General features: G+C 35.0%; 1 protein-coding gene across 5 annotated transcripts in view; it reads left to right on the plus strand.

Annotated features, from left to right (window-relative positions):
- The window catches only part of LOC126894396 (uncharacterized), a 350,657-nt gene that overhangs the window by 273,670 nt on the left and 50,599 nt on the right, over positions 1-26,388 (plus strand). The window lies entirely within an intron of this gene.

Here is a 26,388-nt window from a genome sequence, read left to right on the forward strand (position 1 = left end):
TAAATTTTATAAATTATTAACTTTCTCACTAGTAATCAAAATGACTAGTTACTTAAAAAAATTTTGTTTAAACACGATAGTTTAGGTGTCTATAGTAAATTGAACGTAATAACCATTTTTTTAGTGGTTATTTTGTCAATCGATAGAAAATATTTTTGATTTTCATTTAAAATTAATTGACCATTATTTTATGATAATCGAGTATTTTTACATATACTTGGCAAATTGTATACGTGCGAAAAACATTGTCAAATGAACACTTTTAATTACACTTAGGAATACCTTGACGGTACAATTTAATGAAACGGCGAAAAACATTAAAGAAAATCGGTAAATTATCTAGATCGAGACTTTTCATTATTTGTATTGGCCTACTAAAAAATAAATAATATTTTTTTAAAACAAGTTTTTAAATCATTCGCTGTTAAACTTAATAATACGGTGTATTTGTGTTGTCAACGACTTGAAAATCAATTGCACGCAGGAAACTCTCACGATGCCAAAATATTTTTTTCGACTGGAAACCATTAATTTTAAAAATAACGAGCAAAATGAACGCAAATCCAATCTATTATTCTCGTGGTTTTCACGGCAAAGTTCATTAAACCCTTTGTTACAGTACGTGAACGCGCCGAACCTATTCGAGACGCCTTTGATTATGTTTCGACTCTACTTGTACTGTCTCGTGTATTGATTTCTGAAACAGAGTGTTTTCATCATCGTCATCGTCTTCTTCAACGTAACCGATACCGTCTACACTACCGCCGCCGAGTGTTGTTTCCAAGTGGGACGTCTCTGTTTCGATAGAGAACACGTGTTAAAACACTCGGCCGTTNCGACTCGCTGTCGTGTATTGATTTCTGAAACAGAGTGTTTTCATCATCATCATCTTCTTCAACGTAACCGATACCATCTACACTACCGCCGCCGAGTGTTGTTTCCAAGTGGGACGTCTCTGTTTCGATAGAGAACACGTGTTAAAACACTCGGCCGTTGATGGATAAACACGTACACTATATACTCGTTTTCGGTGTTGGTGCGAGACAAAACGTTTGCTCTTTGTCCTTACCTTAAGTAGGCACTCGGGTAAGTAATGCTCGATAACGCGGCGACGGTTGACTTAAATGCGCACCGTAAACTACTAGCTGATCTCACGACTGTAGGTATTTAACCAATATTGATTGATTTCTGTGCTGTGCGCAAACCAAACGAGTCTACGTGCATTTCACATATGTATATAAACGTAAGTCGAGGCCGTTTGTCTGACATCAACATTCGACTTGTGCTGTACAACCGCCTGTGATGTTTCGCTTTGTTTGTTCATGCTAAAATTATTTACCTATGCCTATTACCGACAGGTAATCTTAGTTCGACAAAAGATATCGACCGATTCAGACACGACAAATATTGAATAACGCATTATCCACATACATTTTTTTAAGTGCCTACTTTCCACGCAATTGTTTACTCGACAGTTTACGCGGACGAATTAAAACGAAAAAAAAAAAAAACTCATCGTTTCCAATGTGAACGGTTTTCACGGAAATGTCAGCGTTTCACTAGAAAATACAATATTCCAGTATTGCACGAATTACATCCAGTCACTTTTAAATAGGATTTGATATTATATTAATGAACCTTTTTTTTAAAAAAAACGAGTATTCATGAAAAGTTTCCACTGGTAGAATAGTTTGAAAATACCCTGTAATTTAATAGGAACCTTTAGTGTAAATACATTCACTCGTTTAATGGCCCCTCTCACCTATTACCATAAAACAATTTCAAACGTATTACTGTCATTAATATTGGTCAAAGTGCGTTCAACACCCCGTCGTCAGCGACATGGTTATGCCAACACATATCACAACAAACTCGAATCCATTAAACGTTGTTGATATTAGACATTCGATAGTTATTATCGTGAAATAAGGGAATAACGTACATATTATACGAGATTATAGTAGGATATTAAAATATTTCAGGACACATATCTCCAGCGCTATATAAGTACTAAACAAATAGATTTGCATCTTACAGTCATCAGCAGCTCGGCGCGACAATGGAAATGAAATTGATCTTACATGCTGACTCAAGTTTGACTGTTTCCAGGAATTTTCATTAACTTTGCGTGGTTTTGTATAATCCTCCGGGAGTGTATTATATTGAAAAACTCTCCGCCTTCCGACGCATATCATTTACGCCCTCGCGATGACTGTAGTGATGGCAAAATTAACGACCTATGTCGTATGCGTGTACATGAATGCGACTTTACTTATATTTAAGGCTTCGTGCGATCTATATACACAAGAGCCTGACAAATTGTCAGGGCGTGATTAAAAGACACTGCGGAATCTTAATTAAACTGCCGTTAAGCGTCTACATAAATCTGTTTTATGCGCAAAAGAGAAATGCAAAGGGAAAAGAACTCGAGTGTCATATTGTTCTGTTGATACTCGAGGCGTGATTTTTCACCGAGAAATTTTCTTAACTATATTGACACTGTCTGCCACTTTATACAATTAATAAAAATCGTGCCTAAATAATGTTAATATATTTCAGCAAAGCTTCGATTTATCTAGAGAAAACAAATTGCCGAGATCTCGTAGGAAAACGCCACTCGGACATATTTTATGTACGAAGCAACAGAAAACACTTTATTGAGAAACTAATTGAGTTCATTCGAGGGAAATTGCAAAAATTAAAACCTATTTTAATAAATTTAATTCCAAAAATTGATAATTTCATATTTCTCTACATTAACATACGTTTTCAATGAATTTTCGACTAGTCGAGTGCTCGTCAAACATTTTTGGGTTTGACCTTAAAATATGTTGAAACATAGACCAATGTTATGNCGCCTAAATAATGTTAATATATTTCAGCAAAGCTTCAATTTATCTAGAGAAAACAAATTGCTGAGATCTCGTCGGAAATCGCCACTCGAACATATTTTATGTACGCAGCAACAAAAACACTTTATTGAGAAACTAATTGAGTTCATTCGAGGGAAATTGCAAAAATTAAAACCTATTTTATTAAATTTAATTCCAAAATAGAAAATTTATAATTTCATATTTCTCTACATTAACATACGTTTTAAATGAATTTTCGACTAGTCGAGTGCTCGTCAAACATTTTTGGGTTTGACCTTAAAATATGTTGAAACATAGACCAATGTTATGTTCTTACGAAGAATCGTTAATTGTCTTCAAATATATGATATCTACAGAAAATAATAAATTATTTTCACACGATTCAAGTCGAAATATATTTCTAGTCAATCCGATAAAAAAATAACTATTGAAAAAAAAATGGAAAAATTTACTAATTACTTGGCATGTTCATAAAAAATTGTTTACACCTAATGAGACATTCGAGTGACTCGTTTTTTATCGACTTATGGTCTGCGACCATTAGTTTATGACCACCTACGCCATAAACGCCTCGACGACGTGTTACTAAATTGACAGGTGTTAATGTTGATAATTAGGAAGATAGGCACGGCCAGCTCGGCGTACAACAGTTGACCGCAGACGACCGGTGCAGGCGTGGCTTTGTCGTGAACAGGTAGTCCATACATTTGTCAGACAACAGTCACGGACACGCCCCGCCTCCTAAAACTTGTCCGTTTACTCTTATTCTATCCCACCATAATGCTTTATTAATTACCATCGTTATTTCACTATACCTGACACACTGCTCGCCATCTACTAGCGTTAGCTATGTGCGAATATGCGACTTGCAATGTGTCTGAGAGCTAAACTCGGACTTGTTGTTCCACCGATAGTAGTACTACTAGTAGTTAAATAGTTGCATTCCCGATATGTACGCATTGTATACCAGTATGTAATGCATAATAACAGGTAAGAAGCCGACAATGATAATTGGTCAACAGCAACTTGCGGTGGACGTGCAATCTGGCGATGTCGCGCAAACGAACAACTTGCATTCCTAGAATGTGAACTGTGGCACGTTCGTCTGGACACATTTGCCGTCGGCGCCGCTGCTTTGTCGCAAGAAGAAAAAGCGTCTGCAATATAAACGTACCGCCGCACTCCTATTCGGACGACAACCGATCGTCCACAGGGACCTGTACGAAAGTTCGGTGGAAACGGCATTGCGAAAGTTGCTCTTCGATCGGATAACAACTGCAATTTCATACGATACGACACGACGACGCCGCATAATATCCGCGATGGGTATCTCTTTTTCCGATAAAAAACGTGCGAGTTGTGCATTCCGAAAACACCAACCGAGTAATTTTTTATTGCGCCCGTTCATATTTATTACACTGCCGACGCCATGTCGTTAAGACACGAGTGCATGTGTTGATAGGAATGTATTAGACCGAAGAGAACCTAATGAGACGTAATGAAAACCCTTATCTGCAATCGACCAAATAATGCGAGAAAAGTTGTGATTTGAGTAAAAAAATGTCTCGAGTTCATTGTCCTTTCGCTTGGTTGGTCGACAGCAGTCGGTAAACGGCTCTCAATGTTTTTCAGTTTGTTCAATCGGTCATAAAACTTTGACCACGCGTTGGCCCAAAGCAACGATTACCTGAAATACAATCGGTCCGTGCGTTAGGCTTAGAAACATATTTAAGAACGTTTTCGCTGTGTATAATTACGATAATTCATTAACGTTGAGTAAGCATGGAACTTGTACACTTACAGCTAACACGACTGGTTATTAGACGACAACAGCGGCGGTGTCTTAAAGGCCGTTGTCGTCGCGGCATTACTATTACCTACCGCCGAGACCAAAGCTGCTGGATTTATACGGCGCCAGGCGAACGCATTGTGTTGTCCGTCAGGAGATGGTGTGGCGTAGGCTGGTGCGGGGTAATTGCTGCTGTACGCAAACACAATGGACCGATGCAACGGCCCCGCCAATGGACACTTGTTGTTACCAGGCCGGTTATGTCCGGTCGCGATTTATCGGTAACTCCGGTCCTCCGCGCATTATACTGTTATTATATACACCTGAACAATAATAGAATTCCGTAAATCGCTCGCCGCACACCGATACACGAGTGTTGTTTCTCACACCTCAGCGCCTTTTTTTTATTAAACTTCTCCTCCGGTCGCAGACCATCGGGATTTGCGGTCGTGTGATTTATTTTTAAATCGTCCGCATAAATGTTTCAGACCGTGTGTAGTGTTATTTGCAATCGCGTGTGTCGGCAGTAGAATTTATTTACAGCAAAAGAAGTCCACAACAAAGTCACCGTTGTTTGTTAGTACATTCGTAGCTATTGCGTAGGCAGTTATTTATTCGAAAAAAAATAACTGACTTTTTCGACTTTTGGAGAATCTCTTTCGCAGTTACCGTTGAAAACGCATCATGATAATTGGCAATATCAATTAACACCGAGTTGAAAGTTTTAAATATGAGGATAAAAATTGTACTCACGAATTAAGGTTAATTTAATGAATCGCCTCCAAAAGTCTAAGATAAAAAATTTACTTAATGTTTTTTCGGGTATCATTATTTTTCAAGAATTTTTATGAGCACGTCCATATTATTGTGATTTATACACGGACAGCAAATTAAATAAACGTTAATTGTAATCAAGATATTCGGGAACAGTTATTTTTAAATAGCATTGAAAAAGTAATATTTATTTACTCAATGATTTACACGTACAACCGAAGAAAACATTACGATAATATTTTTACAACGCAACTCACAAAAAGTCACGATAGAATTTGTTTTTGTATTTAATTTTTTTCCGAGATCGTATTTTATTTTTTTACACCAGCTACTTTTCTGCGACGATCATCTCCACGACACAATGTGTCGTGCGAACCTGTTACTGCAGTAAGCTGATACGGCAAGCAGGTACATGTTATCATTATTATTATTATTATTATTAGAGAAAAAAAATGTTAAATGTAAACGTCCGTGTTGGTACAAGTGACTCCCGGGCTGGTATAACGTAAATCATACAAACCACTGGTAAGAATTAGCCGTGGGATAGTATACGATAGCCTTACCGGACGATCGCATGTGCTAAGACTACGGCGGCGGCCCACGCACTGTACGGTCATATCGGTATTATTGTATATGCAATTGTATACGTGTGCTCGAGGAAGAAGCGAACAACATAAATTTCGAATCCAAGAACAACGACAAGAGATACAAGTAAAAAATACTCGTACAGACTTTCAATCGGACACATGTTAATAATAATTCAAAGACGACATAATATCGTAATGCACACACACACACACAAACATTACACCGTCGACGGACGTATAGAGTTAAATGTAAATCGGGTTTGTTCACGTTTGTGTGTACACAACATACGAAACGTTATTGTTATTGCGTTACGACATGATTTTCCAATTGCTCCCCATGGTCACTGGACAACACGAGCTGACTTTAAGAGCCATCCGAGAAGAAACAAACTACAGGGTAGCGGTTGCTAATGACAAAATTGAAACAAACCACGTTATTTGACGCTCTCTGCCGTACGGGAATCGATCATTTGTTATACGGTTCTGATAATATTCGAAAATAGTGAGTGCTGTGCGCGTTACGACATCAGAATTTTGCTAAATTAATGAACCCATCTTAACTATCGAATAAAAATATTTGGATCGCCCGAAATTACAACAGTACCCAACTCAGCCCCGCGTACACCGTAAAAATTAAACGGAGTCGCATTACACGATGCTTAAACATCTTCTACTGTACTACTGTACAGAAAGCGGTGAAAATATGAACATAATTACCGCGGTGCGCATAGTGTTATGAGTTACAGCTTATGAATCGACTCACCGAATTTAGACTAGAAGAGGTTCATTGAGACGTAAACAGTACTCTTGTTAATTGTGACAGTTATTATTATTTTTATAAGACAAACGTCGACTGTACGCGTGCACGTGTATCGTTTTTGTGAAATATTGCTGATACTCCACACAACACGGTTATAACCCTAACAACACCGCTCTCATTGTGTACGAGACGTCCACGATTGATAATTATAAGTTTTTTCTGACCGAAGAAAAAAGAAACCAGTCGATTGGCATCCGGCAAAGTTGCGGGACACCAAGACTAAAATTTCAAAAAACGCGTGTTTCCCATTTTTATCGGCTCGGCCAATCAAGAATTTATTGCCGCTTAACTGAGATCAAAGGCATTCCTACGCGTTCTCGATTGTGTCAAATCTATGGTGTGGTCTGTGTCCGTCACGATGAGGCTGTAACTGTAGACTAAAAAAAAAAAAAATTGTTCTGAACTTTTTTCTTCGATTTTTTCCGTCCAACACTGAAGGTTCACAAAATACCGACCAAGTACGAACAATCGTACTCGTTTCTCCCCTCGTCTCTCTCTCTCTCTCCCGCTTTCCCCTTGGTCCATGGCATGTGCATATCTACCGGTCACTTATCTCATCCGTCGAGTCTCAGTATGTTCACTATGTTATTCCTGACCAAATTTGACCACTAAACGGAATTCCNAGTATGTCCACTATGTTATTCCTGACCAAATTTGACCACTAAACGGAATTCCGCGTCGGCCGCCGACACAATATCTGCAGTTGTTACCCGTACTGTGGAAGTGGACAGCCATTAAACGTCGCCTTAAATAAATTAATGAGCGATTGTGAATTGGTCATGTCTAAAAAAAATGTTGCAATTTATTAGAGTTAATTTATTAAAAGCGAAGTGTAATGAGACTCCTCGAATTCTAAATTCAACGTGCATGCAATGTGAACAATGTGTGACCTTTTAAATTTATGTTGTATTATTTATAGTTATTCGCGAGATATTTTAGTCTACTCGGAGGTAAATAAATTAAAAAATTGAAATTCAGCAATTTAGTTTCAAAATGTTTATTTAAATTTTATATGCATTTTGTCTTTTCTTTTAAAAAAGTTCTTGGTCATTTAATTAAAGAAATATATAATTCGAAAAACATTTGTTTTTTGAAATACAAATGAATGTATTTTTAATGTTGCAGAAACTTTTTGTAAAAATGTCGAATTACGAGTGTTTAAAGACGGTAAAAAATATGTATACGAACGTTTGATGTTTAAATTAATGACAATTTTTCTTCCTCTTTCTATTTTTTTTCATCGCCAAAAACTTTATTGTTAGTGGCCGGACTTTTCTGTTTCTTTAAAAATCCTTCCCCTTCTATCTGAATACTCCTTTAGTTTTCTGGTGTATATACATAATATTCAAACAATTAATATCAATTAGAGTTGCAAGAGTTTAGTAATTTTGTTGCGTAATTAATTATATTGTTGACGTGTTGGAGTGACGCGCGTGCAGAGCGAAGAATATTATCTTTGGAAAGTTGAAGTAGACCCGACGACGATGACGATGGTTATGATGAGAGTAGAAAGGAATGGCAAAATGGGTGGGTAGAGAAACCTCGTTATCAAACACAGACATACACACCCCCGCGTTTGTTCCCATTGTTTCATTTTAATTAATAGATTCATTTTGCAGTAGCAGCGCAAGCAGCATGTATACACACTTTGTCTAACTTCCATCAGTAGTGCCTTTGCTCCCGAGACATTTGTTGTGTCAGCGTAACGCTAAACAGCACTCGGAAGACATCAAACTCCTCTACCTTCAGGTACATTTGCAGTTCATGGCAACGCTGAATTATTAACTATTACGATTCGCGTTGGCTATCAATGATTTACAATGTTTAATGCACCAGTTGCATTATATAGCACATAGTTATTGTCCGTTAAGATGATATTATAGAAACGATTAAATTTTATAAGACCGCATTGCTATAAGGCCTAGCAGCGAGTACTTAGAATTTGACCGTTTTGTCAGCGAACACGTGAAATTCTCAGAAAATTATCACATTTATGTTTAGGTCGTAACCATCAATTACAGACGATGTACTTAAGGTGCATTTATATGCCGGTTACAATTATTGTCGTCTACAATAATGTACCCATTAAACTTGATAGGTCACCCAAGAAGTACGGCGCGTACTTCACTAGAACTCCTACCCGCGACCACTAAACAAGAGTGAATGTTTCATTTATTACACATGAAACAAGTGTAGCTAAATCGAAACTCGCCTATTAAGGAATAATGGACCGAGTTGACATGTTAAAAAAATCCTTAATGAACATTACACTCCGCAATTACTTAGTATATAACTATTAACCTATCACTTCCGAGAATAATAGAACATTACGTCTTGAGAGATGTATTCAAGTACATAAATGTTTTTTTATTTTGCGCGCTACATTGTTTGTAAAATTAGTATTATTGTACAGTACATACTAGCGAGTTGTAAGTACAATTAACATTGACAATAAAGTGTAAACCATTTCCGTGACTATTATTTTTAATCTTACAAAGTAAATAAAATAAAAATCTAAACGTCTGTAATAATATCACTCGATGTACTGCATGTAACGGTTTAAATTAATTGGTACTTAGATCTCGAGTAAACTGGAATATTTTATTACCCATAACTTTAAATTGGTTTTTAAGATAATCCTCATTGGTATATCGTAACTATGCTTATAAGGTCGACGTATTACAAACACATTTGGCGTATGAGTAATTTATATATTACTTAATAGTTTTAATTTATTGTTAAATGCGAATTAGTTATTCTCAAGATAAACTATAGAAACTACATCAAAAAGCCAAATTAAAAATGTATTATTAAATATGGCCTATAGGCAATAAAAGTGATATAAATCGAAAAAGACAAATTTTATCGGAGAAGCGAAACAAAATAAACAATTCCACATTATTTAATGACAAATCATTTATTCACAAGGCTCCCTTGTAAAAAATACAATTTCTAAAAAAACTTTTAATTGTCCTGGTGTCTTCGGATTTCAAAAAATACTTATTTAACGTAACCTAAAAATACTAAAATTGTTAAAAAAAATGAAACAAATGTAGGAAATTTGAATAATATCAAAATTTACAACAGTTAGATCAGTTCCAGTTGTATATTAAAATTATAATTGAGCAGTATTTTTTCCTGTGGCAAATAAATTATGTAAAAAATAAATTAATAGTTCATTTATAATAAACAAATAAATATAATAAAACTAGAAATACCGATGTTAAAACAAAATCCGTTTCCAATAGCGGTTTCAAAGTAATATAAAAAAATACGGTTTAACGTTACTAAAAAAATTAGCACCAGCGCAAACAATAGTTAGATAGTAACACTTAACGCATTAATCCTTTCGATTAATTGAATCTATTTGTACATTTTAATTGTAAATTTTCTAAATGAGGACAGAACATAGTTCAGTATAAAATTAGTTTTTTTTTTTTAGCAAGATGGAGGTGATTGTGTTTGTGTAAGAGGTCGTAAAGACTGTCAGCCACGTTCTTGTACAGATAAATGACACTGTGACCGATCTCGAACGCGTTAGGCAAACAAAATACAAGTGCCGGGAAACGATTTCACTTTTAGATGGAGTTGTCGTCATTAAAAATGCATACCCACGTTCTATGACGGAACATCCCGAATCAACAGACAATGGATATTTACCTTGGACAGGCTCTTCTTAATAAAACGTCTAAAGACGAGTTCGAGGGGATAAGTGCGTATCGATGCAGAATACGTTTGGGCCAACGAAGAATACCATTAACGGCGACGTGCACTTGGGTTTTATGCATGTTACCTCTCTCCGATTTTAAATCTATTTTAGCCGCACCCTGCGCTCTACGGGCAAAAAAGTAACTCCATAAAAGTTCTTGAATTTATTTTGTTTACAGAAAAAAAGTTCATTCGGCGTTCTACGCGTACAACATTTGAACAACCAGCAAGACAAGGGGTTCGTGAAAAACCATTTATGCAAATGTATCTCTCGGATGTCTCCCACTAAACTGGCAGCACAGTATTTGCCGGTGTGCACAGTAATGCAGTATAAACGTATATACACTCAATGAAATGAGACCCGGTTGCGCTGCCATCGAATTTGTGCCGCCGCTGCTTCATTTTTACGGCGTTATATTCGATTTACCATAATTTTGGCTTAGTTCCCCTCAGTAAAACCACCGCGAAATCCTCCGAGTTTACGGCGTGAACTTGTATTTCGTGTTACACACACACGAGATCCGACGAAAAACATTCAACGCTTCCTTTCCGATGAAATCTCAGAATAAATTTCACGTCGCGCATGATTTCTTCAAGAATTTCTCAGAGGGATCGACGGTCTATACATAGAATATCGAATGCTCAAAGCCGACTATCGAAATAGACGTCGGGTAGTGTGCGCAGGAGAGTTCAAGACTTACACTGTTGTTCGGTGGTCGAACAACACGAGAACAATACCAGCGTACACCAGGAGACGCGGTCACATTTGCCAAACAGCCGCATTGTTGTCATGCCAAAGGTTAGGGACAATCAGAGGCGATGAATGAGACGGATTCCTCGGTGACCGACAACATGACGAGTGGTTGCCAGATGAAATGCTTCACGATAATAGCGCGATTATTTTTGGCGGATAACGAATGCGACACCGTACGGGTCTTGGAACGGCATTAATTGCGTGTGCGCGTATCGAGTAATCGGCGACGATTTGCTATTGAAACGAGCACCCCGTACCGTTTAATTTTATTGCGGTCGATAGGAGTGACAGACTTTAGGGTTGATAGACGCTAAAGGAGAATAATAAAAAGTGTGGAAATGGCAAACAGACGAAAGATAAAACCTTAAAAAATAATCTCGTCGTTTCGTTCTGCACGGTGCGGGCGGTGGTCCGAGGATTATTAAAAAAAAGAAACCCCTGCGAGCGCGAAAAGTGTATAAAAGTTTTTTTGTACTTGTACCGTCGCCACCGCTATCTTGAAGGTGTTTCATAACAGTTACATAAGCCACGTTGAACTTTTGTAAAACCATCGGCATTATATACAACTTCTCCCCCGCCGAGGATTTCGGCCGAGAAATAATAATAAATATAATAATAATAAAATAATGTATATTAAAAATAATACAACTTTCGAGGCGGACCCGACGCGTTCGGTGGCGGCAGCGGAGCAGGGTGTTATTTGTATGCAAATGCGTTAGATTTTTATATATCATTATACAGGGCAACAACAGAAAGGGACTTTTGGGATTGCAAGTTAAACAAAAGCGCGGTGGAGCGTAAAATGGTTTTTGCAACGACAAAAAAGAAAGTAACACAACAGCTTTGCCCGAATATAATTTACAAATTAAATTTTTCATCGCGCCAAGCTCATAACTCGTTTTATACAACGAGCGCTGCGACATTTTAACGATATATCGCATTTTGATTTCCAGATTGTTTTACATGCACACGTCCCGAGAACTCGAGTTTGTCAAGAATAAGTTCGGCGTATTAATCAGACGGTCTGCAAAGGATAAAACTACTCGCTGGAATAAATAAAAATGTTCCGCCGAGGCGCATTTGTTTTCGTGCGTGATGCTATTATTATTACGTTGCACAGTTTTATTGTGGTCGTGTCAGTCGACAATTTTACAAGTCTCCGCCGTATATTATCTATATTTACATAACATGTTCGAACAAGAGATGTCACATGACGACAATAAAAATAAAACAGCAAATGAAAAAAATAATAATAAATATAATGTTTATGGACATTGCGGTGCGGTCGGTCCTTACCGTTCCTGGCGACCAGTGAAACACTAAGTTCCTCATAAAGGTCAATCGGCGTACACTAGGTGTGTTTGAAGAGTACACGACGACTCATGCTTTTCAAGAGCATATGATATCTCGACGTGGACTTTAAAACAACTGCGTGGAAACTTATTTTTCGTTACTAAAAACTCGCCGAGACCAATGTCTTTGCCACCCCTGCCGCCAAATATTCACTTTTTTACTCCGAGTTACGCAGTGTTCGTACTGACCGCCGTTATCTGATCACAAACGTCCAGTGTTTTGAGTATGCGTGCTGTGATAACCGTGAATTTATGTCTCTAAAAGAACCCTGACATTTTCTTCGGGGCGTAGTTGTTAATCTTATACGTTTGACACGAACAAAAATCTAGTTGTTAAATAAAAAAAATAAATACTGCGATAAATATTTTTTGATAGTCGTTCAAACAATTATTATCTTTTTGTTTTGTATAACATATTTTTATATCAATCTGCAAAATAATTCTTATTCTGAATGTTTTAATAAATCACAATACAACTTTTATAATTAGAAATATGTATATATATATATATTTTGTCAAGTTTTTATTTTTTAATAATTATAAAAACCGGTTGTGCTACATCTGTCCCATTCATTTTTCAAAGAATTACAAAATTATTTGTTTATAATATTATTTTTTTTTACAATTATTTTTATAATTTATTGATTAATAAATCAATAAAATGAAATTATTCTCAAAACATACAACGATAACATGAAACTAACATATAAATTCTCAGTGATAGTAATTTATCTAAAAAAAAAAAAATCAGTAATAATGACATACGATGGTTTATTTATATAACACCTGCCGTATATAAACAACCTAAATGAAAAATTTATGTGGTGATTCAAGTTTTTTTAACTTTCTTGATGATTTTTCGGTATTTGAGTTTTTGTCTAGCTAAGGAATTCTAATTTTTAACTACCCACGATGAAAAAAAAGAACAAAAATCGCATGTAACTTTGTATACATAAATTGGTAAACTACATAAGATTAAAATTAACTCGAACACCGATTGGAAGGCTTATACTCAATTGCTCGCTTTGATTTATTCTAATATTATTTCTGTTAACAGACATCGCTTTATACCGTTAGCTATTTTCACATCAGTAAGCTGAGATAATTTTATATCAAAATAAATCCTACGGCAAAAATCTGTTAACTAACCAACCATCTAGTTAGGTATTTGTTGAGCAATGTCTATTGAACGGTAGCAGGTTGTGTGTTTTTTTTTGGTATTTTTAATTGCTACCGCTACCGTTGTCACTGTATAACCGCCACCAGAGTCGTCGGTTGAATATTAATGGCGACCACCCCGTGTCAAAAGATAGTCCGAGTAACATTACCACAGCCACCGTCACGTGAAAGGATAAAACGTTTTAATATTCATTGGTCACCGCACCACAGCCACCGCGCCACAGCCACCGCGCCATGGCCACCGCGACGGGTGTGGACACACATAGCGCGCGGAATCTGTAAGTGGTGACCGTGTTTTTTTGCTGTGCGACTTTGATATGGGCTCTCCATTTACATAATAAACTGGCAGCTTCAGCCAAGTAAATGTATATATTACTATTAAACTTATAATCAGCGAACGGACTATATATAGAACTCCAGTCAAACACGCCATCTATAATGCATATTATTTTACCACATTGAAACAATCAACTGTTGTAGTTATTGTGTGTCTAAAATCACATTATACAGTGTAAAGTAGAATAATATACTTTCCATAATATACTACTATATATAATATAGTGTAGAATATTCTATAGCGCTTGGCAAGTATACACTGACGGTATGAAAGTGTTTATAGTAATTAAAAAAGTGTACACATATCGTGGGAACCGAAATAATTGGCCTTTGTCAATCTACCGGTTAAACTGTGGTATCACAAAGGAACTTTAATTACATTTGTAAAGAGAAAGCTTTTTCAATATTTTACAATCCGAACTAGTCTAGTCGAGATGCATTTTATTCTCTGTAATGCATAGAACGCAAGCGTCAGAATATTTTATTAAACCAATGTAAGTTATGCAGTTGTAAATACTCATGAAAACCAGTTGGCTTTAATTACCTCAAAAAGGGATACTGTAAAAACAAAAGACCAGCGATGAAAAAAACTCGGGTTGTACACTACAGCAGCCAAAATAAACACGATTAATTATACTTATTAAGTGCTTAATTTATATTCATTGGTTTTCGGTTTCAATAATATAATTTCGTTTAGTTTAATTTCGGGTAAACTGTAATGTTGGGGTTTATTTTTTTATATGAGCAAAGACCTTTTGAGCATCTTGCATTTCGTCGGATTTTAAACAAACTTACACAGTAAAACGAACAGCGCCGCAGCAGATCAATAAATAAGACTTCCAGGCGGTAGTGGTGCGATTTATTGTTTCAATTAAATGTGTCGGTATAGTTAGTGTTTTCGCTTGTCGTTGGTTTTAAATGGCTTTGGCATCGGCACCAAACAGAACGCTGTATGCTCTTAATTAACTACTGTCTCCGTCTACTTTGGAATTATAACCAGCCATCTTCCGAGTTCACGACATTTTCATTTACATTATTTAAACAATTTTTATCCACTTATCAGCAACGACACGGCAAATTAGAATTTCAAACACTCACAGCGTTTATACGTTAATGACGAACATTTATAGTCTGGCCCGTAACATGCATTTTAACTCTTCGCTCTGATTACCTACCCGTTTTTCATTAGTACATATTATTATAATAAAATGTACAATTAATATAATGTTACATAGCTTCAGACAAGAACTGCTTTCATGCTCGTTTAATCTAAAACTGGCTAAAAAATTTTTTTACAACGCACTCGTGTGTCATGATGATACATGACTTATGCATTGGGTTTATGTAAGAAGTACACGAGTATTATATGAGACATTAACTCTATAAATTTATGACTCGCAAACGCTTTGTTCGTTTGGTATCAGTATGCTAATACACTTAACAAATAAAATCAAACGTTTTGTTAAAGCGAGACAATAAATGCCGATTATAAATAGGTAAAAAAAAATAACGAGCTTTTAATTTTCATGAAATTTTTTAGTTTATTGTGATGTGGAACTCAAATGTCAAACAATCATCGTATCACAGTAACTAAATATCAATTTCAATACATTGTATTTTCTTATCAAATAAATAATTTATTATTCTACACTAACAACTATATATGTTAACAACTATACTTATATCGTAAACTTTATGGTGTTGAAAATTATTATTTTTTTAAATGCAGGTATGCCCAGAGATGTGAACTATAGTTGAAGTTAAGTAGTATAAATGTAAATGTAATTATGTATACCCAAGACGGTAAACAAAAATGAATTGGGGTGTGTAAAATAATCATTTAAAAGTAGAAAACTTTGTCAGCGCACGTGGTGACCTCTACTCCAAGTAAAACGGCTGCGACCCAATAGAAAAGTAGTTTGCGACAAGTGTCGACTCCGGTGCGGAGTTGTTTCTTAAAGTTTTCGTGTTTAGATACTAAGTATATTTGGTACTTGAGCATTTTATCGACTCGTTTATCCTCATCGCGCACAGTAATTTGTTTATGCGTGTGCGGTATTAAAATATTATTAAATGTAGTGTAGTAGCTGTTACACATACAAACGTGCGGGATACTCAGACATTTTAAATATAAACACCGTTAAATGCCGGAGTTGAGGTGATCAATGGTCATGAAAGGGGTGGAGGGAATTAATATTTCCCCATTCCAGGTCGTAAACCAACTGAGTAGTAAAATACTACGACCGGGGGACCATTAAAATATCGGTGTTATCATTTAATAATATCCGATAATATATTTACACTGCCGGCAAAATGTAATATATTATTATCGTTTATTACTAGAAAGATTGTAAAATTTAAAGGCGAACGATAGAATCTCCTAAGACGCCTCGGTGGTGATTAATTTTTAACTACGTACAAGGTTTTACGACGGTCTAACATCAAAGACTTTTCTTTGGTCTTTCAAATACTTTGTCCTCGCACAGAAGTAGTGAACACTTTATGTGACGATAGCTTGTAATTATTATACTATCCACTCGACTGAGTTAATTATACACATATTTTGCTTGAACACGAAACTTAACGATCCTATTAAAACAACGTGCGAAAATCTATCTTGCTGTGCAGTTCATTTTTATATCGGTCAAGTTATATTACTTCACAGAACACATTGCTGAGCCATATAAACGTATAAAGACCATTCTATTACACCAAATAAGACACTATTGTTGATAAATCATAAACACTGGTGTTTTTTGCTTTGAAATTCATATGTAAAGATATAGTTGAAATTACGTATGATTACTACGCTCAGTTTTCGTTTGTGTTGAAAGAAACTTTCGGACGTACAACGCCTCGATGGAGGAAATAGGCGGCTTAACTACAAAATGGACTTTCAAAATACATATTATCCTAGTTGTCCCTAAGAGTCGTTTGCTCGTTCAATAATCGATTGGTTCGCCGAGCAAACTAAATAACTGTTTAACATAAAACCACCATTACTGCAAACCTAGAGAAATCGATGTATTTCTGTCACGTGTCACCGTTGTCGACAGGACGATCGGCGAATGAAAACATTTTATCTACTCCGAATTCATATTTTGCAATGATCGGCTGGCTGTTTAAGGTAGTGAGTAGAGTGACAAATGAAAAAACAACAATCAGACGACTAATTTTTTTATGTTCTCCAAGTCATTAAACGACTAATGTGACAACAACAAAACCAGGATCTCCTTTTTCGTGTACACATGTATACAATCAGATTTTTTCCCAACGTACTTGGTCCGGCCGCTATCTGATCTGCCGGACGTGCACATGTTTGTGAATTTATGTTCAAACGGACTATGAACTAGTGTCAATATAATATTTCGTTGAAATGTTGACAACACATAGTACCACTTCGCTTTGTGTATAAATTCACGAACCCAATGCCGATGTATATTATTGATACCATCCAATCTTATTTATAATAAATTCACTTTATATTTCAGCACGGCTTGCTGTTTGTACATACCTCTTGAACATTTCGATGAGTTTAAGTTGGTATAAAAAGTTTTCTCGGGATACAAATCGATAGTATTTCAAAGTAATATATTTTTTTGATGACTCAACCTTTTTGGGTATGTCTACAAACAGAAAATCTGGTATTTTTCGATAAAAACAGTACATTTATCCTCTTTCAATCTCGATAACTACACAAAGGACTGCTGAACAAAGTAAATCTTGTTTTTATGGTATCCTACGACTTTCAAAATCTGTAAAGACTAAAGAGATCCCATACCTATCGGTGTTACCGTCAAGTTACTTTTTCAATTTGATAAAACAAATATCTTCGGGTCGATTTTCTTCCTCTCGTTTTGTTCAGTTTATCCCTCTTTAAATCACGACACTGTGTTGTTATTACTCGTTGGCCGATAAAACTAATTTTAACTCGAGTTTGCTGTCAAAAATAATACACAATACCTGCAGAATTCGTTTTTCCAAATTCATGGTAACAAACAATGTTAACTGTGGTAAATCCTGTAGGATAATTCTGAAACGATAAAAATAAAGCATCGAACGAAATGTGTTTTCCTCCGTTTTTTTATCCGGCCCGGTATATGTCAGGACCAGATACTGTAGTGAAGTTAGATACGAGCGGATGGCTAAGAAGTTTGCACGACGAAAAGCCACGATGACCATTAACTATGTTGAAGATGTATTACTGACAAGCGCTATGTATTACACAAGCAAGTGCTTACATACACTCACAATGCTCGAGGGAGACGGCCACTACGGTCGTGGTGCGTCAGGGTTGTCCGAGTTATTATTATACATGACGCCCTGTCCCTTTTTAATAAATGTCCCGACCACCGCGCCAACCCTCCGTTTAAGTCCCACGCGGCACTCGGGTTGTGTCAAGTAGCCCAGGGATAATGCTTCAGTCTATTTATATAGACACGCATCAGCCGTCCCTTGGAAATTGACTCTTATCTCGCCCACGTTCGATTGAATAATATGACCTGGGGGTTAAAAGTCACTTCTTCCTAACGTCGTATATATTCGTATTTGTTTATCTGCCAGCCAGACGGCCACTAACAACGACGGGCTCGGTGTCAACGAATAACTCGTCCAGTGATTACTCCAAAATAGATTGACTATTACACAATTACGGTAAGAGTTCATTTTTAAAACCGCCAAACGTTTGCCGGCGCCGTTCTTTACATCATTTATTAGTAGTCGGTTACAATAAGCAGACGAATCAAATCGGAATTATCGCGTTAAATCTATCGAACAATTAAGTGTCCGATAAACAGATGTTTTTCTCTGTACGACCGTAAACCGAAGTTTCGCGCGTCATAATAATACACCGACTAAATATTATTATCGAATTGAGGTCGTTAATGTAAAACACGATGTGTTGTTTAGACGGCAAAATTCGAACAATACTTAACCCTTTCTCATGGTACAGTTGTAATATTTTGATCGGTCAACAGATTGAACATGGCTGCCATTGATATTTCCGGTCATCCATCCGTTTTGCACCGTGTGAAGTCTATAATTATTTCGTGCACTTACCACCACGTACGACCATATGCTAATTATGTAATTATAATTATGCCCAGTCAACGTATGTGTTTACTATTCCTAATTGCTAATTGTACAATGTAGCTGACAACCAGCAATTATAAGTAAACTTGAAAATAGTGCGCGCCAATATGCCTTAAAAAAGCAATTAAATGTGCCCGCACGCTCCACTGTTCGCTTGTTACCTGTAGGCTTAGTAATAAGTACATAGGTATACGCACGTCGGTACTGTCATAACATTATTATGGATGTCAAAACTGCTCACTCTGTTTGGTAGGCGTACTCATTTCGGTTGTTATCCGTACTTGGTGAACAATTTACATTTCTGACAAGTGTACAGAGGTTCATGTCCACTTGGAATATAATTAAGATCTGTTTTAATCGCATTATTATTACGCCTCTCTATGGTATTAATCGTGAATCGAATTCTAAATAACGTTGTTCAATGATTATAATTATAATACATTAGAGCATTAAAAATTATTTTAAAAAGTATATTTTAGACAAAAATTAAACACAGGAAGCGCTTCATTATTATAAAGAACTGACATGCAAGTGTTATTATATATCAAACTATTTTTTTAAACCCGTTTATTTTAATCCAAATAGTTTTAGATTCGATTTTAGATCAGTTTGAAAATTCGAAGAAAATTTATGAATTTTCCATTGAAATTAAAAATAAAAATCTTAATTGAAAATTAATGTGATCAAGGTGTTAAGTTATTACAATGTAACTTATTTATATGAATATCACTACGAATAAAATAAAACTCAGAAATAATTGATAAATAAAAAACAAAGTAACATATTTTGTTGTAATTGGTATTATGTACTGACGAAAGCGATATTGATGATTGTACAGACTTTGAACTAATAAAATCATTGGTATAGGTTATTTGACGGAATTAAGCTACCAAGTCGTGTATTTTTTGTGTTGTTATCATATGTGAGCTCCTGGGGAGTCATTTTACTTTATTAGATTATTCTAGTCCTTGAACATTTTATCAAGTGTCTGTCTATGTGAACATTATGTTTTTTATAACTTCTATTCCTAAAACATGACTTAGACACAAACCTCATCGAGCAAATACAGTTATGATAGATTTATTTATTACTTTCATGGTTTAACTATGTTTTACTTGTTCCTAACAGCTACGTACATGGCTTATACAGTACGTGTTACAAGACTGGAGCTTAACTCCGAGCGAGTATCGGTTCATTTAATCGTATACCATCACATCTAGTGGCAGCTATCGATGTTGGCTGTAAAATAAAAATGTATCAGTTTCTTGTTAACGTACGGCGTCAATGTGTTTTTATAGTTTCCGAGAAATTTCAAACTCTTGACGTTGTTCTAACAAATTTGTAAAAACATATATATATACACTAGTATAATGTCGCTTGCACGTACCTATAAACCCTACTGTAAGTATTCTTTAGAAATCAATCGTTGTGGCAGTTATTAAATTTTTATTACTGTTGTCATTACTATTATACCCGGTGTGCGAACAACTTTTTTTTAATTTGTATTTGGTCTATGACCATTGTACGACCGACGGTCGTGTCATGTTTGTGTCGCAATTTATGTGCGCACAAGACGACGTCTGCTGCAGCAATCCAAGTCAATGTTTCACACGACTGCCGCTGGCGTATACAATGAAAACGATAACGAAACCACTACACTCTATTCCTATAGGTATTTTCGCAACGTGGACGGCCGATGGTTTTGTTTTTTCCTGTAATACATTGTTTTTGTGGTTTTACGATCAGAAGCGACCGCCATAAGACAGGTACGTGATCAGAAATCGGAAGTAACGCACACATATGTGTACACAGTAGACTACTATACGTATATTAACTTCCCTTATCTCATTCGTTTCCCTTCTCCTGTTGCAAACTTCAGCACAAAATACTTGATCTCCAGTGTTTCTTTAGTTTCCCCTATCGTAGCACTGAATTTCAGTCATCGACCACCAAACTATAAATAAAAATGTGTTCACTGATGAGCTGTAACACTAAAACAATATTTAGATTCTTTGATGTAATTACCAACATATATGCTTACTTATTACAGATAAAAGAAAAATTATTTAAGTATTATCATGTTTTAAGTAAAAAAAAAAAACTTTATGGTTTAGTTTTGAACTTTTGTTCGTTATAATTTATTTAACAGCCTTAACAACACCTAAACGTAACGCGATAAAAATATTTTTTATAATTTGTCGTATTCCATAAAACTGACAAAATTAATGACACTGCCGTACTGTTATTAATAAACTGTAAATGAAATTTTCGATTCAATCAGATTAAAAACAGGACAAATAATTATACATAAAGCGTATATTTCATTAATTTAATTGTATTACCCGTGTAAAAATTAAATTGTATAATTAACATTTCAAAATCTCAACGTTATAAAATTTCATCCAAATTTTAAAAGCTTGTTAAAATTTTAATAATATTTAATTATTGGTTTTATTGAAAATCCATTTCTTTTTTATCAATTGCAATTTTTTTATTTTTACACGCGTGGTTGTTCAAATCTTTCTTGAACTAAGGTTTCCTATAGGAATTTCACACAAATCATACCAAAAGAAACCTATTGTCTCTTATTTACTGTATTAAAATTTTATTAGTATCAGTTATTGAAAACAAAAATTATTATAGTTTTAAAATACAGAAAAAATGTTGAAATATTAGTGTAATCTTAAGATATTTTATAAAATTTCTATAACTGAGGGGGTTTTTAAATTACCGACGCTGATAGATTCAACTAAATTAAAATCGTTTTTTTTTTTTTGACATATTAATCATTAGTTTTAGTGATAACTGAGACAGAATTATAGACAGACATAATAAAATTAATATTATGGTAAAATAATACCTTCTCAACTTCGTATCAATGTTCAAATAAAAAAAGTACGTTAATAGCTTTTCAAGATAAATTTTGTTATGTATACTTGTTAAATCGAAGTCTATTAAATACAGTAAATGATTATGAAACGCGTGAAAATAACAAATGTTACTTCACAGATATTTTTATTTATTTTACACTTCTTTGCTAGTTTACGTGGTATATAATAATAAGTAAATAAGCATAAATGTCGTCGGTCATATAAAACAGTTTTAGTAAGCGTGAAGCAATAAAACTGTTTTTTAATACGGTAAGAGGCGAAGTTGGTTTATTTTAGATATTGGTATAACCATTACGATTAATTTGTCATGGATACGGTCAATTTAGGTTATCAAACGTGTCTTTAGTTACAATATTGCTATATCAATATTATAACTCACGTGTTTAAATGAACACACACAAGAATGTACCATGAGTTTGTATGTCTTTCCGGCATTCACAGGCAATATTTCAAATTTAGCCACCATTACAATAAAAAATGCAGATAAATGGCTAATTTAATAGTTACACCTGACTGTAAAAAAAGAAGACGTTACTGGTCGATAATAGAAATCTACGCGGGGTCAAACAAGTTGTTAAATTTCCATATCAATTGCCAAGAGTTTAAAACACATGATGTATTATTATTATGAATAATTTACTTGGTTATAAAAGTGTAAACTTGTAAAAATAAATATGCAACACTTTAGTAGTTAAACAGAAAACATTTCCATTGTTGTATTTTTAATTATTTATTACTAATAAAATTGCTTGACCTGGTAATTAAATCCATTTATGAGTTCTAATCATTATAAATATTTAACTTTTTATGAAAACATACTAATAAAATGTTTACCACTTGATGAAATAAACCCTAAGAAATTCATACTCACTCGCATGTACTATAATGACTCATGTTTATTTTCTGCGGCTCGTTAAACCCAATCAACACAGAGTTTATGGTTTCCGGAGTGTTCAAGTTAAAAAATATACATATACAATAATAACAACAGAAATTGTTCAAATGATAGTTGAAAGCTTGTCAAATGAAATTTTGTACACTTTTTAGTTTAAAATTTACGATACCGGTTTGTTAAAAAACAGTAAGGTCGTTGCCTACGGCGATGGCCGGCGCTGACAACAATACACAACGCACGAGGCCAACACGCGACTTCTCCGAAGGGTGTAATAATATTGTTAAGACTATTTTATTTATTCCGCACCTCTTTCTCCCCCAAATCTATTCTCTAATTGAAGAGTTGTGTTTGAAAAACCATAACGTGCAACGGGCTGTTGGCTGTACATATATATATATATATTCTAAAAACACCACAGTTACCACGGCACGATGCAGGGTTAAAAAACGCATGTACTCGTCTTGTCCGACCTGAGACTTTTAGCAACGCCTGACAAAATACAGTCTTATTATGTTATGTATTACTATGGTCGCTCGCTCACAGCTACTACTCTTACACTACCGAATTAACCCATGTAGAATGGTCAATATCCTTAATGGTATTTTTTGATACAATGCTAATAATGCTCGAACGTGACGTCTAAATAAAGAAATAGTATATTTTCTTTTGAGAACATAATATAAATTACGCGAACTTACATTAAAGGTTTAAAAGTTCAGTTTAATAACACAAAAGCAGATTAACGTATACTACAGTTGTGAAATTAAATATTTTTACTCAAATGTTTCTAATCGAGTTTCAATTACATAGATTTAAAACATTATACAACAGAAAATGTGAACATTTTGTTGCACAAATAAATCAAAATAGTTCAAGGGCTTCATATGGATAAAAAAAACCTTTAATCAAAATGTAAGCGTCTGTCCAGTAATGGCTGTATTAAATTTATGCATACATAAGCCATTAACATTGACTTATTCCCATTGGATTTTCACTGACAATGCAGCGGTAGGATCAAAAAATAAGAGTACTTTTCTGTTTTTTACTTTTTTATGCGTCGTTAATATAACATGAAGCTGAATTTTCCGATTTTTTTTTATTTATTTATTTTTTTTTTTTTTTTGTAGTGCATATCCGCAGGGAAAAGCTTTCACAGTTTTTTTAGTCGAATGACTTTTTTTTTTTTTGTTTTTACACACAACACATATGGCAAACGAGATGTCAACAACGACAACGACGGTAGTGCAGACGGTTAAATTAGACCCTTCTTGGAGTGTTCCTGCGGGCTGACCAGCTCCGTTACCGGCACTGACGAGTCCTAAGGGAGTACCGAAAACACGCTGACCACTAAGGGTTAGGATATACTTTTTTCAAAATTCGCCAACGTTTCCTCTGTAAAAAGTAGAAAATGGATTATTTTTGTGTCCACCCTTCCATTACGATAAAACACTCTATCTTTTTCACAAAAGTCGTATTAGCCAAAGTTCAAGCAAACACATCTAATGCGCATAGTTTTCATTTGTCACAATTTTTAAAACACATATAAATCAAATTAAACAGAAACAAATATTTATTTTACAATAACATAAATAATAATTTTCTAATAAATATCAATTCGTTGGGTAATTTTTTATTTCATGTTTTCCCATTTTATCGAAACTTTTCAAACAAACTTAAGTTCCGAATCGTAGAGATCACGCGCAAAGAGCATAAATATAAATGCTACAGAAGATACTGTGCAGATACCTTCCAATAAGTGTCTACCGAAGTACACCAGAATTGGTGGACGCATTGTAATTTGCCAGTTTGGGTGGTTTTTAATTCCGGACAGCCTTACACACCCACACACACATGTATAATGTTCAGTATAAGGTCTGATAGTTGTATTTAATATTCCAAGCGTGAAGCCTCTCGTTAATGGCATGTATTTATACTTTTCGCGAACGCCACTATTTGTTTGTTCGCTCGGCTTAGCTGTATAATATCAATGTTGTCTCGTTCTCTTGGGAAATCGACTACACGTTTTGGTTATAGGCTGCTATACTCAGAGTTCCCCGGTGGTGTCATTTCTATTATATACTTCTGCGTCATAATCATCACACATTATATACCAACCCCCCGAACAAAGGCAATACACTACGATAAGTCATTCTAAATTTAAGTAACTTTTTGTTAGCTCTAATGATGAATTTAAAATAAAAACGTATTATGCATTGAAACCCTTCGTGTTTTATACAATACAAAGCTACAGTTAAAAAATACATAAATACTTAAATGCGGATTAAAGCCATTAACTTTTTTCGCGTGTATGTTTTTGTGTACTGTACTTTGCTGGATAATTTGACGCGTTGATTTTAGCTCACATTGATTGTGTAAATGTAATGAATGTAAGTTTTAAGTTTGACCATGAAATCGGCGAGTTCGACTTGTCTCTATCAGTGCAGCAACTATACACAAAACCCCTTTTTCTGTACTCTACCCTCGTCGCCGACAGATTGTCCAGCCACAACCCTTGCGGGTCAGTACGTTACACGATTTTCTACTTAACAGCCGTGACTGGAGGATACTGTATCATCAGTATAGTGTCGGGTAAGGAAAAAATGTGAGTATGTTGGTGAACGGAGGCGTGGAAGAGAGAAACGGGGAAAAAAATCTAACCGCCAACATTGAGAAAGCTATTCACTTCACCCTTCCTTTTCGCCTACGAAAGAACGTGTTGAATGTGTCATCCGGCCCCGATAGACCGAACGTTGGGAGTTTGTCCATTAGACTCAATTAGAAAAGGGTAGGCTTATGTCCGGATAGCGGTAATTTACGATACCACCTACCTATGTCCGTGCTACCGATCTAATTGACAGTCTTTATTTCTTTGTGATCATCATTGCCAGTTGCATAACAAAAAATAAACGGCATATTTTATTTGTAACGTAAAAACTTAGCAAGTCTTTAAAATATTTACATGTACTGATGTTATTTTTTAAGTCGCTGTGAATCAAATCATTGTACTAAATCACAGTGAAAATAATCTTGATTTTTGTATCATTTAGTCTTAAAACTCAACGTGTTACAGTTATGACTTAAACAAAGTTTTATCAAGACGCAAATTTAAATTTTAAATCCTTTGCTTATAAATTATTAAGCAAAAAGGTTCTTAGGAAACACGGCGTTGAGAAGTCAACACTTATAATGTATGTAAGTTTTAAAAGTAAGTAAAACTAAGGAACAAAATAGAAATTAATATAAATACCAACTTTAGAGTTTCATGGGTTGTGAAAACTAAAAAGTAAAAGCCGAGTAAACAAAATAGGTGCGAAATAAGTAATATTTTATTTAATGAAT

The sequence above is a fragment of the Daktulosphaira vitifoliae genome, unplaced genomic scaffold, assembly GCF_025091365.1.
Source record: "Daktulosphaira vitifoliae isolate Bord-2020 unplaced genomic scaffold, ASM2509136v1 Scaffold_1, whole genome shotgun sequence".
In the NCBI taxonomy this organism is placed as follows: domain Eukaryota; kingdom Metazoa; phylum Arthropoda; class Insecta; order Hemiptera; family Phylloxeridae; genus Daktulosphaira; species Daktulosphaira vitifoliae.